Consider the following 16,797-nt stretch of genomic DNA (forward strand, 5'->3'; position numbering starts at 1 on the left):
AGCAGAGCCAGGTGCAATCAAAGCCAGATCTTCAACCTGCTGCAGTAAAGAACCCTAAATTTAGAAAGGGCAGGCAAAGTTTAGAAGAACTCCTTGGTGGCAGGCAGCTCTTTTCACTATGAACTGATGAAGCTTCACAAAATTGTACAAAAGAGATGAAGAGAAAACTCCAAATAAAAGACCTTCAAAAAATGTCATCCTGAAACAGAAAGATTTTTAATAAACCAAAGGAAAAAGTTTAGTCCTTTCTCCTCAATGCAGAAAATCTTCAGAGTTTTCTATCAATAAAAACTTAGTTAACCAAAATGTTAGAACCAACTTAATGCATAAGTAACAAAACTTTCTATTTTTACATTTATTTCATTGCATGTCTATCATGTATATAAACTTTGCTTCTTGAATAATGGATTTTGCATAAAATTGAGTTCTAAACATCATATTTCCTTCTGATTGTCTCACACCCACTACAGAACTCCCCTCCCCCACCCCCTGAAAGAGGGCACTCTTCCTTCTGATCACTTTAATCATATCTTCTAAATGCTCTAAAATTTACAGGAATGCCTGTAAGACCAGCTGTGGCCAAGAGAAGCTTTTCCTAATCGCCTTATAGCCGTTGCTTTTGCTTTTTCACTGTGTAAACTTTATCTATGGAACAGATTCCATGAGACCGTTGTGAATACTTCAACGTATTCAAAACATATAACTGCCACAAATTAAACTACTAAAACTAAAGCTGGTGCATTGTAACTGCCAAGTAAAACTGGCACGTCCCTCTGTCAGACTGCAGGAGAGTGTGCCATACAGTCCTCGGAAAACACAATTCATCCAGAAGCACTCTTGTCACTTGCTCTGATATTAAACCAGAGAAAGTGACATTAATTAAAGAAGTGACATGAGCCAACAAAGGCAATGAATTCTCAGCTTTGGCTCATGTGCAGACCTTAATCCAACCTGGTCTGCTTAGGTAGTGTGGCTATTTCTGAAGAGTAACTAATGTGGCTACTCTCACCCCACCTCCTCTCATCTTCCCATTCTGGAACACAGTTTTAAGGAACTATCATTTTATCTCCAGGGTTGGACTAGTTAATTGGTACACTGGTAGTCATTGCAGGGCTTCCCAAAATAGTGGGAAAGTGGTGGCATGTGATGCTTTTATTGTACTTGGTAATGGTGGGAGATGTACAGCTAGAGGTAGAGGAGAGTTGGTCTAACAAAAAGGCAAGCAACAGCCAAATAGCAGAGTACCTAGACTTGGTAGACTGGAAGCAAGGAAGGTGTGCTGCTAGGACTGTTTGTGGAAACAAATGATGACTGGTAGGCTTTATGGAAATTCCGACATGCTAAAGAGGCACGCTGGGGAGTGTTCATAACTTCTCTCTGTCTTTGTTCCCGTGCTGTGCTTTCACACGATGCTCACCTCATCATTTCAGACGGTCACTATTTTGTATGTTGTCTTTTTTACCTGTTTCCCCCAACATGTGTGCACACAGACACTACATTATAAACTGCTTACAGGCAGTCACTGACAGTGCTTAATATGGCCTTGCATGTTACTGTTCTTAAAAAGTGATTTGTTAAATTAACTCTAGAACTGTTCTATTATGATTTTCCCAGCAAATAGGTTGTCTGAGACAAAAAATTCCATGCTCTATCCTATATGTGACCTGTGTGTAAGGCACTGTACTTTCAGATTTAGAGAAATTCTTTTGTATCTTTTGGGGAATTTGAAGGGCAAAAAGTATGTGTTTATTTTCTTTTCAAGTATATTTTTAAAATACAAAGAAGCTGTGTACTTAATCCATAGATTGTAGAATTTATTGTGAAGAGTCTACTCTGTTAATGCATAGTATGGAGAAGGGACTAAAAAATGGACATTGTGTTAAGACAAATCAGTTTTGTCTTTCTAATAAAACAGTTCTTCTGAGTAGTATTTAATTGAAGTAGAACTAATAGCAAGTGTAAACTTTTGTGGGGAAAAGCATGGTGTTTACTATTAAATGGATTGACTTACAGGCATGTAACATGCATAAGAAATCAAGTTTTCAAAGAATGTAAACACAACATTTACAGAAAATAAATTATTGGGATTTCTTTTTAATCCAAGTCTGTGAAAGGTTTGATTAAGGGTTTTGTACATAGTCAGAAGCTTTTGTTATGGTTTCTGGGCAGGGGTATTTTATGTTTGAGATTGGGAATTTTCTATCCACATAATTAGTCATGAGGTTTAATGTACATTTTTTTTTTTTATATCAGGCAGACAATGTCTTCAAAGAGACAGCAGTGCTGCAAAGGAGCAAGAAAAGAAGGCCAAAGTTGACACACAAAGAGGCAAAACAGTGTAGGAAAAATCAACACGTTTTGCAAAATCAATCATTGAAAATGTGTCAGCATTCAGGAGACTGTCTTTAATTTGCAATCCAAGTGAAATAGAGTATTTAAATATGAGAGGCAGTATTATTGAGCCCAGCATGCCTGCTACCACTTGTTTGACTAGCTCAGAATAGAACACTGAGAGGCAAGGGCTCAAAGTTAAATGAACATTTATACATTTTAAAATCAAATGAAAGATTCAGAGTATATTCATGAATTAATTTTTTTTTTCAAAGCCCTAAATTTAATCAGCTGGAATTACTTTAAAAGTGTCATTCTATTTAACTTTTGGAAATGATGAATTTGCCTTTTAATAGGGATGCTGTATTTTATCATGAAGATGAAACAAACTGTCTTTTGTTAATTATTCCCCAGAGACACTGGCCATTTTTCTCTCTCCAATGCTTAGTGTGGAGTAAAGGCAGCTTCCCGCAAATTTATTTCAAGCAAGAGCAATCGGAAGCTTCAACATGTGTGAAAGAGGCGCACAGAGAACATAGCTTCCATTTCAGGTATTCTGAGTGCCACCTAATGAACCTCTTAGAGATAATGTTACTAAAGCCTCACTGATGAGGCCGTGAACATAGAACACAGGAAAGTAAAAAAGAATGAAAGAAGAGTCTGGTAAAGAGTAGTAGATGTGTCAAATGTGTCTGTAGTATCTGATAAATGCTGGGACTAGTTTTTGAATTCTTTTTTTAGGAAATTATCATCTTTATTATCAACTACTAAAATCTTTCACTTAGTGTGTGCCAAGCTCTGTGTTAAGTGCATTGCATGAATTATTTCATTGAATCCTCTCAGCAGCTTAACTAAGGAAGACATTGAGGCCTAAAGAGGATACGTAAATTACCTTCTGGCCACAATTTTTAAAATGTCTCAAATATTAAAATATTTGAGCTCCAGTCCCTGCCCTACTGATGTCCCTTGTCAAAGAACACTTGAATTTATTGTTAGCCAGATAAAACAGTGGCAAATGGCATGCTTATGACAAGCTCATTTCTAAAGTAACAGCAAAATATGTAATTGATAGTATTGGCAGCTAATTTAAGAAATCTGTTAGTGATGATGCTAATAATGGTGTCATTTTCATTCAGATTGACAACTCAAGGCATAGAGCATCAGTGATATGTTTTTGATATTATTAAGATCTCAAAATCTGTGAAAGAACATCTGATATTTATAGTAAACCTAATGTTAGGCACTGGAAAAATTACATTAAAAATGTACCATACCTCAAACAATATTTTTATGGAAAAAAGTGCGAATAGTCATCTAATAGTTCATGCAATCTGATGAGAAAGATTTGTTGGATTTTCATGCCTTTGCAAAACTGAATACATTTATCTAGTTTTATACATTTTATACATTTGTTTTGAGTCAAATAAGTAACAGGAAGATCCAAATAGACCTGTTTAAATCCCTATGATATGATTTTAATAAGCACCATATAAAAATGGATACCTTTATAAATATTGAATGATTCTTGACCATATTTTTTTCCATTGGATAATAATTTAAAGATACACTGCTTAGAAAACTAGGTCTTTTAAAGAGTAAAACAAACAGAAAATAAGAAAAATAGGATTGTGTTAAAGAACATATCCCTTTACAGAATTTGTTTCAGATACCAATATATTTTATTTATAATAAAAGTCTAGGTTTTGAAAAATTATTTTTAAATAACTAAAATTAGTTATTTCAAGATATTATACAGTAGTAATGATTATTACATACTCACAAGTGATTTCATGAAGAAGTTAGAACATGTAGCGGTAAACCTTGGGGTGTTTATAATAAAGAAGAGATATTAGCTATTGCAATGCAAGATTTTATACTAGAATACTTTTTAATTTGGTGTATATATATTTAACAAGGAAAAGAATGAACAAATGCAAGTTACTACATTAAATACATGTTCTTGAGCACTTACAGAGATATGGGATTATTAATTTCAAATTCTGGAGAATGTAAAGAAAAGCTATTCATTATGCTTGGTCTTATTTCTATTAAAAAGTCATGTGTTACAGTTCTATCTTACATCTCCAGTATCAAATGTGAGTATTATAATTGAGAATGGAGAATTAGTTATGTAAACCTTTTATTCTACACAGTATTAGGAGGATAGTAGAAGAAAAAGTAGTAAAACTGACCAAAAAAAAAAAAAAAAAAATCCCACGTAAGACAAAGAAAAGTGAGAAGAAAACAAAACAAATCTGTATAGCTAACAGGTAAATGTTGCTGTGTGATGAAAAGAGGAAGAAAAAAATTGTATAGTCTTCCACAATAATCAGAATGTCTACTCTAGCAGAAAGCTTTTGAGCAAGATAAATCTTCTGAAATTAACTAGTTTAATGTAGATTGACTATAATAAAGAATTCCTGTAAAAAAATAAGTATTTTTTTTTTCGGGTGGAGCACTTTTAAGTTCCTTCTGACTGTGAAAACCTGTTAAATCCTGAAAGATGGAGTTAAATTTATAAATGATCTGTTGATATTGGCACATGGATAGAGGCCTTAAGGAAATAATGAATGCAGCTGGTAAAGAAGCAAATCTCAGTCACAGAAAAATGAGATAAAGAGACCATCAAGAAGAAAAAATAATGGCTATATTATCTGTTTATGTAGTGTATCTTTGGATAGTAAGAAGATCACATGAAAATGTAAAGACATGCAAAATAAAGACCATAATGAAAAACATAAGAAAGATTTCCCTTATTTGCAGCCTGATTTCAGCATAAATATTAGAAAGTGCTTCAAAAAAGCAGGAACAGGGCTAAAGATTCTTACATAATAGGTTTTTAAACCTAAATTACAGAACTGACAATATTATTTAAGGAAGAGAGGTCAAGAACTACTTCAGCCCTCACTTCATACACTTTGAAAATAGGATTTATGATGGCTAAGAAAAATAATAGCTCTCATTCTATTGTATGGCCAAATTGAATGTCTCTTAGGAGGTAGAAGGAAACATTTGAGGTCTTAGTAAACCTGAAATTATTTCTTAATAGATTATCACTAAGATAAAATAGGCTTGAAAGTAGTGTATGATTGAAAATGACTTACAAGAGATAAATGAAACTATTAAGAAAAGATTTGATGATATAAAGCAAAACCAGTTTAGTAAAACTTGGGGGATTTTTTTTTTAAGAACTATAAGTTATGAATATAGAATTTTATAACAAAGTTCAAATTTCTCAATTAGATTGATGAACTGTGGTTCAAAATTATAGGGTTAACAGTTAAGTTACATATCAACCCTTTAGGGAAGCTCAAAATGTATTTAGTTAATAATAATAAAAACAGCTAAGTTAGAGTTTATTAGTGTTAATGTTTGAGAAATAGATAAATGGGTTGGAAGATATAATTTGTGGTAAAATGAAATAAATATGTAATATATACCACAACCTGTAAGTAACTGGCCAAAGGCAGCAAAGAAAAATGACAATTATATAAATTAGTGTATTATAATAAAATTGTCAGTTAACTACATTTGAAAAAAGTCTGTGAGCCTCAGTTAAAGAAGATCACTGACAGAACTTCATAATCAGTTGCCAAAAGAGAAATACTTAAAATGATAAGATATAAAGACACTAAAAGGTTAAGGTTTTTCATGCACATGTAACTAAACAGTAAAGCAATAGCAGGATCTGTTATTATTTTATATTCCACAGTAAAAATCATTAAGAGAGCTAAACAAGGATGTATATAGGGTAAAAGGTTAGTAGAACAAAGTGAAAATGTAATGATAGAATATAATATAATGAGAATGCTATTGTTTATTTTTATCCTTGAAGAGAAAGTAGCAGACATTCAATAAGAAATTATTATAAATATGACTGGAGATACTATAAATAAATTCAGAAAATGACAAACCAGTTACCACTAAGTCTTCACACTGGTCTCTGTGGAACCCAGGTGTAGAGGTGAAAGGGGTAAGGGTTCTGGTCTCCCATCCCATGTTTCAACCTTAGCATTTCTGCTTTATCTGTTTCATATTCAGGCTTACCTTGTCTTATTGCACATCACTTTATTGTGCTTTGCAGATACTGTGTTTTTTTACAGACTAAGGGTTGTGGCAACCCTGCATCAACCAAATCTGTCAGTGCTATTTTTTCCAGCAGCGTGTGCTTCATGCATGTCTGTGTCGCATTTTGGTCATTTTGACAATATTTCAAACTTTTTTGTTACTATATCTTTTATGGTGATCTGTGATCAATGAGCTTTCTTGTGATTATCATAATTGTTTTGAGGAATCATGAACCACACCCATACAAGATGGTGAATTTAATTGGTAAATCTAACTGCACCACTGACCAGTCATGCTCCCGTCATTCTCCCTTACCTCAGACCTCTCTATTCTCTGTGATACAACAATTTTGGAATTAGGTCAATTAATAACCCTGAAGTGGCCTTTAAGTATTCAAGTGAAAGAAAGAGTTACGCATTTCTCACTTTAAATCAAAAGCTAGAAATAATTAAGCCTAGTGAGGAAGGCATATCGAAAGCTCAGATAGGTTAAAAGCTAGGCCTCTTACATCAGTTAGCCAGATTGTTAATGCAAAGGAAAAGTTCTTGAAAGAAATTAAAAGTGCTACTCCAGTGAACACACGAATGATAGGAAAGTGAAGCAGCCTTATTGCTGATAAGGAGAAAGTTTCAGTGGTCTGGATAGAAGATCAAACCAGCCACAACATCCCCGTAAGCCAAAGCCTAATCCAGAGCAAGCTCCTAACTCTTCAATTCTGGGAAAGCTGAGAGAGGCAAGGAAGCTGCAGAAGAAACGTTTGAGGCTAGCAAAGGTTGGTTCATGAGGTTTTAAGGAAAGAAGTCATCTCCAAAACATAAAAATGGAAGGTGAAATGGCAAGTGCTGATGTGGAAGCTGCAGCAAGTTATCCAGAAGTTCTAGCTAAGACCAATGGTGAAGGTGGTTACACTAACAAATTTTGAGTGTAAATGAAACAGCCTTCTATTGGAAGAAGATACTGTGTAGGACATTCATTGCTAGAGAGAAGTCAGTGCCTGGGTTGAAAGCTTCTAACGACAGGCTGACTCTCTTCTTATGGACTAATGCAAATGATGACTTTAAGTGGAAGCCAGTGCTTACCATTCAGAAAATCCTAAGGCCCTTGAGAATTATGTTTATTATCTATTCTGCCTGTACTCTGTAAATGGAACAACAAAGCCTGGATGACAGTGCGTCTGTTTACAGCATGGTTTACTGATTTTTTTTTTTTTTTTTAGTTTTATTTTTCTTATTTTAAAATTGTGTATATTTAAGGCATATGTCACAGGTTTGTTTTGTTTTGTTTTGTTTTTAAACATATGAGTGAGAACAACTGTCCCTCACCCGTTTTGGGAGAGGAGGGGGAGATGAAGAGAAGTAGATTAAAGGGTACAAACATACAGTGAGCTAAAAGGAATGAATTCAGTGTTTGATAGCAGAGTAGGATGACTATAATTAACAAAAATGTATTGTACTTTTGTAATGGGCACCCTGAATACCCTGACTTGGTCACTATGTGTTGTATGCTTGTAACAAATTTTCTCATGTACCCCGTAAATTTGCACGAATAGTAAAGAGTTTACTGAATATTTTAAGCCTGCTGTTGAAATCTTCTCAGAAACAAAAAATTACTTTCAAAATAAATAACTACTTGTTGACAATGCACGTTAGTTACCCAAGAACTCTGATGGAGATGTACAAGGAGAGTGGTGTTGTTTTCATGCCTGCTAACATAGTGTCCATTCTGTAGCTCATGGATCAAAGGAATAACTAACTTTCAAGTCTTACTATTTAAGAAGTAAATAAGGCTTCAGCTGCCATAGATAATGATTCCTCAGATGGATCTGGGCAAAATGAATGGAAAGTCTTCTGGAAAGGATTCACCGTCCAGATGCCGTTAACAACATTCATGATTCATGGAAGGAGATAAAAATAGCAATATTAACAAGAGTTTGGAAGAAGTTGTTTCCAACCCTTGTGGGTGACTTTGTGGGGTTCAAGCCTTCAGTGAAGAAGCATCTGTAGATGTGATGGAAATGGCAAGAGAACTGGAATTAGAGGTGAAAACTGAAGATGTGACTGAACTGCTCAATCTCATGGTAACAACTTATGAGGAGTTGCTTCTTAAGAATGAACAAAGAGAGTGGTTTCCTGAGATGGAATCTATCCTGGTAAAGATGCCATAAACATTGTTGAAATGACAACAAAGTTTTAGAGTATTACATAAATTTAGCTGATAAAGCAGTGGCACGGTTTGAGAGGATTGACTTCAATTTTGAAAGGTCTGTTGTAGATAAAATGCTAACAAACAACATCGTGAGCTGCAGAGAGATCTTTTGTGAAAGCGAGAGTCAATTGATGTGGCAAACTTCATTGCTATCTTAAGAAATTGCCACAGTCACCCCAGTCTTCAGCACTCACTACCCTGATGAGTCAGCAACTATCCACATCAAGACCTTCCACAAACAAAAAGATTATAACTTGCTAAAAGCTCACATGATTGCTGAAATTTTTTAGCAATAAAATATTTTTAAATTAAGGCTTGTACAGTGTTTTTTAAAAGATACTGCTGTTGTACCCTTAATAGACTACAGTATCGTGTAAATATAACTTTTATATGTACTGGGCAACCAAAAAATTCACACTACTTGCTTTATTACAATATTCATTTTGTTGCATTGATGTGGAACCGAACCTGCAGTATCTCCAAAATATCAGGATTCCAAGAAACATTCTATTACTAAGAGTTTGAAGATAACTGATTGTGCTATAATAATAAGTGATAAAGTGAAATATGTAATAGGAAAAGTTTTAGTTTGGAGGGTTTTTAACAGTGTTACAGAGAATATACTTTTTTTTTCAAGTACACAATAATTTGTTTTAAAAATATATGTGATTTAGAAAATATAAAAATTTTTAACATGTCATAGTTTTGGAATCTAATCCTGGAAACAAATACCAGTATGACTTTGCTTGTTCTGTTTTTCTCTTTATCACTTACATTCTGTCTCATTTCTACATATTCAGTTTGTGCTCATGTCAAGTCCACCTTCCCTTGAAGCCTACTGCTTTTCTTTGTGCATTTTCTACCACAGTTTTATATTGTGTATTTATTTTCTGCAATATTTTTGCTTCTATTTTATAACTAAGCATATTCTATTTTGTATTATGATTATGTACTTGTATCTTTTTTCTTATAAAAATAAAGAGAAAAAAATCTTTGTACATTTCTGTGAATTTTAACATACTATCACCAACATAATTAGGATACAGGACAGATTCATCACCCCTAAAATCTTCCTTATACTATCCCTTCGTGACCACAGCCTCCTTTTATCCCGAATCTCTGGCAGCCATTGATCTATTCTGCATCAGTATAGATGTGCTTTTTGGGGAATGTATGGGATTACTATTAAGTGGAATCAGGTGATATGTGTCATTTGTAATTTTTTTTTTCCACTTAGCATAATGCCTTTGAGATTGACTCAAATTGTTGTGTGTGTCAGCAGTTTTTTATTGTCAAGTAGTAATCTGTTGTATAAATGTATCAGAGTTAGTATGTTCTACACTGAAGGACATTTGGGTAGTGTGATTCCTTCAACTTTTTCTTCAAAATTGTTTTAGCTATTTTAATTCCTTTGCTTTTCCATATACATAATTAACTTACATTTCCAGAATGACGACAACAAAAATTTCTGGGATTTTAATTGATATTGAGCTAAATCTATTGATAAATTTGGGGAAAATTAACATTTCTACTATGTAGAGTCATCCAAACCATATATACAGCATGTGTCCCCATTTCTTTAGGTCTTCACTGATTTCTTGTATCAGCTTTTTGTAGTTATTAGCATACTAGTCCTATACATATATTGTTGGGTATATATTAATATATACATTTTTTGGAGCTATTGAAAATGTTCTTGGTTTTTAAATTTCAGTTTCCATTTGTACATTAGTAGTATATAGAAATATGATTGATTTTTGTATGTTGACCTTATATCCTATGAATTTGGTAAACCCAGTTATTCTAGGATTGGATTTTCTTTTGTGGCAGATTCTTTGGGAATTTCTACGTAGACAATCACATCATCTGGGGATAGGGAAAACTTTCTTACCAAATGTGTGCTTTTCATTTATGTTCTTAACTTATTGCACTGGCTAGGACTTACAGTGATTTATTGAATAGAAATAGCAAGAGTGCTCATTTTTGACTTGTTCTCATTTTTAGGGAGAATGTATTCAGCTTCTCACCATTTAGTGTGATGTTAACTGTAGGTTTTTCATACCTGTTCTTTGTCAAGTTAAGTGTACTGAGTTTTGATCATAAAAGGGTGTTGAATTCTGTCAATTGCCTTTTCTACTTCAATTGATGTGATCAGGTGGTTCTTCTTTAGATTATTAATATGGTAGATGACATTGAGTTTTGAATATTGAAACATTCTTGCATTCCTCAAATTAACTTGATCATGGTGTATTATTATTTTTATATATTTCTGGATTCCACTTGCTTATATTTTGAGAATCTTTCCATCTTTGTTAAGGAGACTATCAGTGTATACTTTTATTTATTTATTTATTTATTTCCCCTACCATCTTTGTCTAATTTTGTATCAGGGTAATTCTGGCCTCATAAAATGAGTTCTGAAGTATTCTTTCTTTTGTTTTCTGGAAGTGAATGTGTAGAATTAGTGTTATTCATTTTTTAAATGTTTTGTATAGGTCAGAAAGGCTTTTTTTTTTGTTTTTTTGAGACGGAGTCTCGCTCTGTTGTCCGGGCTGGAGTGCAGTGGCGCGATCTCGGCTCACTGCAAGCTCCGCCTCCCGGGTTCACGCCATTCTCCTGCCTCAGCCTCCCCAGTAGCTGGGACTACAGGTGCCTGCCACCATGCCCGGCTAATTTATTTTTGTATTTTTAGTAGAGACGGGGTTTCGCCCTGTTAGCGAGGATGGTCTGGATCTCCTGACCTTGTGATCCGCCCGCCTCAGCCTCCCAAAGTGCTGGGATTACAGGCGTGAGCCACGCACCCGGCCTAGAAAGGCATTTAAAAAACAAACAAACAAACAAACAATGGTTTCACTTTCTTTAGTAGTTACTTAGGACTAATCTGGTTATTTGTTTCAGATAACTTAGTAGTTCATGGTTTTTCAGGAATTGCTCCATTTTGTCATCAGTTGTGATTATTAATATTGCCAACTTGATTGGATTGAAGGATGCAAAGTGTTGTCCCTGGATGTGTCTGTAAGAGTGTTGCCAAAGCAGATTAACAGTTGAGTCAATGGATTGTAAGAGGTAGACCCACCCTCAATCTGAGTGGGCAACGTCTAATCAGCATGCAGAAGAAGATGGAAAGAGCAGATTTGCTGAGAGTTCTGGCCCTCATCTTTCTCTCCTGCTGGATGCTTCCTGCTCTTGAAGATTGACTGACATCAAGACTCCAGATTCTTCAGCTTTTGGATTCTTGGACTCACACCAGTAGTTTGCGAGGGGCTCTCGGGCCTTCAGCCACAGATTGAAGGCTGTACTGTTGGCTTGCCTACATTTGAGGTTTTGGGACTCAGACTGGCTTTGTTGCTTCTCAGTTTGCAGACGGCCTGTTGTGGGACTTCACCTTGTGATCATGTGAATCCTTAATACACTGCTTAATAAACTCCCCTTCATATGTACATCTGTATACATCTATTAATTCTGTCACTCTAGAGCACCCTAACTAATATAGTTGTCAAATTTATGGGTATAGAGTTGTTAATATTTATTATATTTAAATGTAATTAGGTTTTGTAGTGATAGTCTCTCATTTTTGATGTTGATCTTTCAAATCGTGTTTTCTTTTTTGTCTTGATACGAGTTTATAGGTTTTATTGACCATTTCAGAGAAATAGCTCTTGGTTTCATTTACTCTATTCCATTTCATTGATTTCTGGTTATTTTCTTTATAATTTTTTTCCATTAAGTCCTGCTTAGCCTGTATCTCACAGACTTTTATATATTGTGGTTGTCTTATGTATTATATTGTGGTTGTCTTATGTATTATATCTCGATTCATTGAAAATCCCATCAGTTCATGTCACATGTTTTGCTCCATCTGTTAAATATATGTTGAAGAACTGAAGAAGAGACACCTAATCTATTATATTTTTCCAGCTATTTATCGTGTTTTCTCTTCCTTTATTCCTAATATTCCAAATTTCCTTGTATAGCTTTTCTTTTACCTCAATATCTTTCTTTCTTTTTTTTTTTTGAGACAGTATCGCTCTGTCACCCAGGCTGGAGTGCAGTGGCACAATCTTGGCTCACTGCAGCCTGCACCTCCTGGGTTCAAGTAATTCCCCTGTCTCAGCCTCTCAAGTAGCTGGCACTACAGGCGTATGCTACCACGCCCAACTAATTTTTGTATTTTTGGTAGAGATGGTGTTTCACCATGTTGCCCAGGCTGGTCTCAAACTCCTGACCTCAAGTGATCTGTCCACCCCGGCCTCCCAAAGTGCTGGGATTACAGGCTTTTTTACTTCAATACCTTTCTTTAGCAATTCTTAACACAGCAAGTCTGCTGGCCATCAATTCTCTTAGTTTTCTTCACCTGAGATTGTCTTCATTTAGTCTTCTTTTCCAAAAGATATTTTTGCTGGATGTTGGATTGATAATTTTTTTTCCCCTCTTCATCATTTCTGATGATAAATCTGCAATCATTTGAGTCAGTGTTCCCCTACACATAATGCATTGTTCACTCTGGCTGCTTTCAAGATTCTTCTTTGTTTTTAGATTTTAGATTTGACTGTAATGTGTCTGGGCATTGATTTCTTTGGGTTTATCCTATTGAGAGTTCTTTGACATTATTGAGTCTATAGGCTTATGTGTATATAAAACTTGGAAAATTTCAGTCATTATTTCATCAAATGTTTTTTCAGTATCACAAGCTTCCTTCTCTTCTTCTGGTATTCCACATGTTCAATGTTCTGTTACTGCCTATAAGTTTCTAAGGTAGTGTTCAATTTTTTCATAGTTTATCTCTCTGTTGGTTAGGTTGGATCAGTTTCCTTTGATCTATCAAGTTCAGTGACTTTTCTTATGTCATCTCCCTAATTGTATCGCGCCCCCTCAGGAACTTAAAAAAAAAAAAAATTAAATTCGGTTATGTATCTTTTAGTTCCAAAAACATCATTTAATTCTTTATTGTATTTTCTGTCTTTGTTGCATTTTTCTTTTTTCCCTTTGTTTCAAAAATGTTTGTCTTTATTTGTTGAAGCATTTTAATAATAATTGTTTTAAAGTCTGTCAGATAGTTGCAACATCCCTGTCATTTTGCCATTATCTATTCATTGTCTTTTCATATATGAGTATTTTTCTGCTTCTTTGTATGCCTAGTAACTCTGAATTATATCATGGATATGTTGAATATTATGTTACAAGAATTTGGGTCTCTTCTAACGGAGAACATTGATATTTTGTTTTAGCAGGTAATCTTCCTGGTTGCATTCAGGCTTCAAGTTCTGACTGGTCTGTGTTTGGGGTACAGTGTTCGTTTAGTTTTCAATAGCAAAAGTATTGTTCAGGTCATGTGTGTTCCATTCAGTGACCAGCCTGGGACTTGGGTATTGGTAGTTTACTTATTGAACTCTGTATATGCTGTTTAATGTTAGCTCCACGTATACACAGCTTGTGAATGAGTCCAGGAGTTTATAAACAACTTGTTGTGATGACGTTCCCAAGCTCTTCTTCCTCCATGATCTCCTTGGTATTTATTCTCTGGAATCTCCTTTTTAGGTTCTCTGACCAGAAATCTGGGCTTTTATTTACCCTGCCTTGCCATGCACCTGTGTCTAGGGAAAATGGCAAGAGGGTGTAGAGTATAAAAAGTTATTGGATACCCTTCTCTTTTGGGACCACAACTCATTTGATTGGAGAGGAAAGTTTCCTTCCTTGAGAGTTTCAGATCTCTGTGTGTCCCTGCTGCTGCTGCCACTGTCATCACCACAGAATTGTTTGGGTGCTGGGATGGGAAAGAACCAAAAGGTGAAAAATAGGAAAAAAGAATAATGGCATTTTCTGCACTCTCTGAGTGTTAGGATATTCATTTCCTACTCTTCTATCCTTAACTAGAGAGCTGCTACTGGGGCATTTTTTGTTTGCCCTAATGTCAGCTTTCAAGGTTTGGGCTTCCTTGAGTTCTGACCGAAGGATACCAGAAGCGAAGAAGTGGAATATCTGATTCAAGTATGATGTTACTGTGAATTGTGACCCTTTCTCATAATCTACCTGCTGTTTTATTATTTTTAATCAGGAGACTCTCTTAGAGCAGTTTCAGGTTTATGAAAAACTGAGCAGATAGTACAGAACTCTCATATACTACCTCTTTCTCTCACTGTTGTCATAGTTTTCTTTATTACTAACAACTCGAATTAGTGTGGTAAATATGTTACAATTTATTAACCAATATTGATACATTATTATTCGCTAAAGTCCATAATTTAAACTAGAGCTCATTAATTGTGTTGTGTAATTTTTTTTTGTTGTTTGTTTTTTCTTGAGATGGGATCTTGGTGTGTTACCCAAGCTGGTCTTGAACTCCTAGGCTAAAGTGATCCTCCCACATCAGCCTCTCAAGTAATTGGGGTTACAGATGTGCACCACTGTGCCCAGGTTTTATGTTATATAGTTTTATGGGTTTTGATATATGCATAATATCATGTGTCCACTATTACAGTCTTATAAGACTAATCTCACTGCCTTGAGATTGCCTTGTGCTACACCTGTTTATTCCTCTTCCTTCCTGCCCTAAACCTCAGCCAACCACTTCTCTTTCTCTCTCTCTCTTTTTTTTTTTTTTTTTTTTAGACAGAGTCTCACTCTGTTGCCCAGGCTGGAGTGCAGTGGCGTGATCTCGGCTTACTACAAGCTCCGCCTCCCAGATTCACGCCATTCTCCTGCCTCAGCCTCCCAAGTGGCTGGGACTACAGGCGCTCTGGCTAATTTTTTGTATTTTTAGTAGAGATGGGGTTTCACCATGTTAGCCAGGATGGTCTCGATCTCCTGACCTCGTGATCCGCCTACCTCAGCCTCCCAAAGTGCTGGGGATTACAGGCATGAGCCACCGCGCCCGGCCCTCTTTTTAATGTTTCTATACTTTTGCCGTTTTCAGAATGACATATAGTTAGAGTCATACAGTATGTAACCTTTTCAGACTAGCTTCTTTCACAAAACTGTATGTGTGTAAGGTTCCTCCATATCTTTTTGTGGCTAAATAATATCACAGTTTGTTTACCCATTCACCTGTTGAAGTATGTCTGGGGGTGGCTTCCAGTTTTTGTCAGTCGTGAATAAAGCGGGTATAAATGTTTATGTGCAGATTTTTGTGTGAACATAGCTTTCAACTCATTTGGGTAAATACCCAGGAGTGCATTTCCTGGGTTGTAGAGTAAGACTGTGTTTAGCTTTGTAAGAAACTGCTAAACTGTCTTTCAAAGTGGCTGTCCTATTTTATATTCCCACTAGCAATGAATGAGAATTCCTGTTGTGCTACATCCTTGCCAGCATTTAACATTGTCTGTGTTTTTGGATTTTAGCCATTCTAATCAATGTGTAGTTGTATCTCATTGTTTTAGTTTGCAATTTCCTGATTATATATGATGTCGAGCATCTTTTCGTGTGTTTATTTTACACCTTTACATCTTTTTTTAGAAGTTTCTGTTAAATATTTTGCTCACTTTTAGATGAGTTGTTCATTTTTTTATTGTTGAGGTTTTTTTGTTTGTTTGTTTGTTTTTGTTTTTGAGACGGAGTCTCCCTCTGTCCCCCTGGCTGGAGGGCAGTGGCGCGATCTCGGCTCACTGCAAGCTCCGCCTCCCGGGTTCCCGCCATTCTCCTGCCTCAGCCTCCCGAGTAGCTGGGACTACAGGCGCCCCAACCGCGCCCGGCTAATTTTTTGTATTTTTAGTAGAGACGGGGTTTCACCGTGGTCTCGATCTCCTGACCTCGTGATCCGCCCGCCTCGGCCTCCCAAAGTGCTGGGATTACAGGCGTGAGCCACCGCGCCTGGCCTGTTGTTGAGTTTTAAGAATATTTTGTATATTTTTGATATGTCTTGTCAGATGTTTTGCAAATATCTCTTCCCACACTGTGATTTATCTTATTTTCTTAACAGTGTCTTTGACAGAGCAGAAAAATTTTAATTTTAATGAAGTCCAATTTAACAGTTCTTTTCTTGCATGGATTATGCTTTTGGTATATCTGTAAAAACTCATTACCCCTAGGTCACCCAGATATTCATCTGTGTTACCTTCCAGAAGCGTATCATTTTTGCATTGTACATTTAGGTTTATGATACATCTTGAGTTAATTTTTATGAAAGATCAGTGTCTAGATTCACATTTTTGCATGTGAGTGACCAGTCCTAGTACCATTTGCTGAAAAGACTACCCT

General features: G+C 35.5%; 1 protein-coding gene across 7 annotated transcripts in view; it reads left to right on the plus strand.

Moving 5' to 3' along the window:
• The window catches only part of VRK2 (VRK serine/threonine kinase 2), a 106,451-nt gene that overhangs the window by 9,295 nt on the left and 80,359 nt on the right, over window positions 1-16,797 (plus strand). Inside the window, exon 3 of one of the 7 annotated variants that reach the window (XM_009184240.3) lies at window positions 2,746-2,882. The exons of 5 other annotated variants lie outside the window; for them this stretch is intronic. The gene's annotated coding sequence lies outside the window, so the exon portion shown is untranslated. Of the gene's footprint in view, window positions 1-2,253; window positions 2,883-16,797 lie in introns of all 7 variants that reach the window. One more of the 7 variants, XM_017947563.3, reaches the window with a different exon arrangement.

This window comes from Papio anubis, chromosome 14 (assembly GCF_008728515.1).
Source record: "Papio anubis isolate 15944 chromosome 14, Panubis1.0, whole genome shotgun sequence".
NCBI lineage: Eukaryota > Metazoa > Chordata > Mammalia > Primates > Cercopithecidae > Papio > Papio anubis.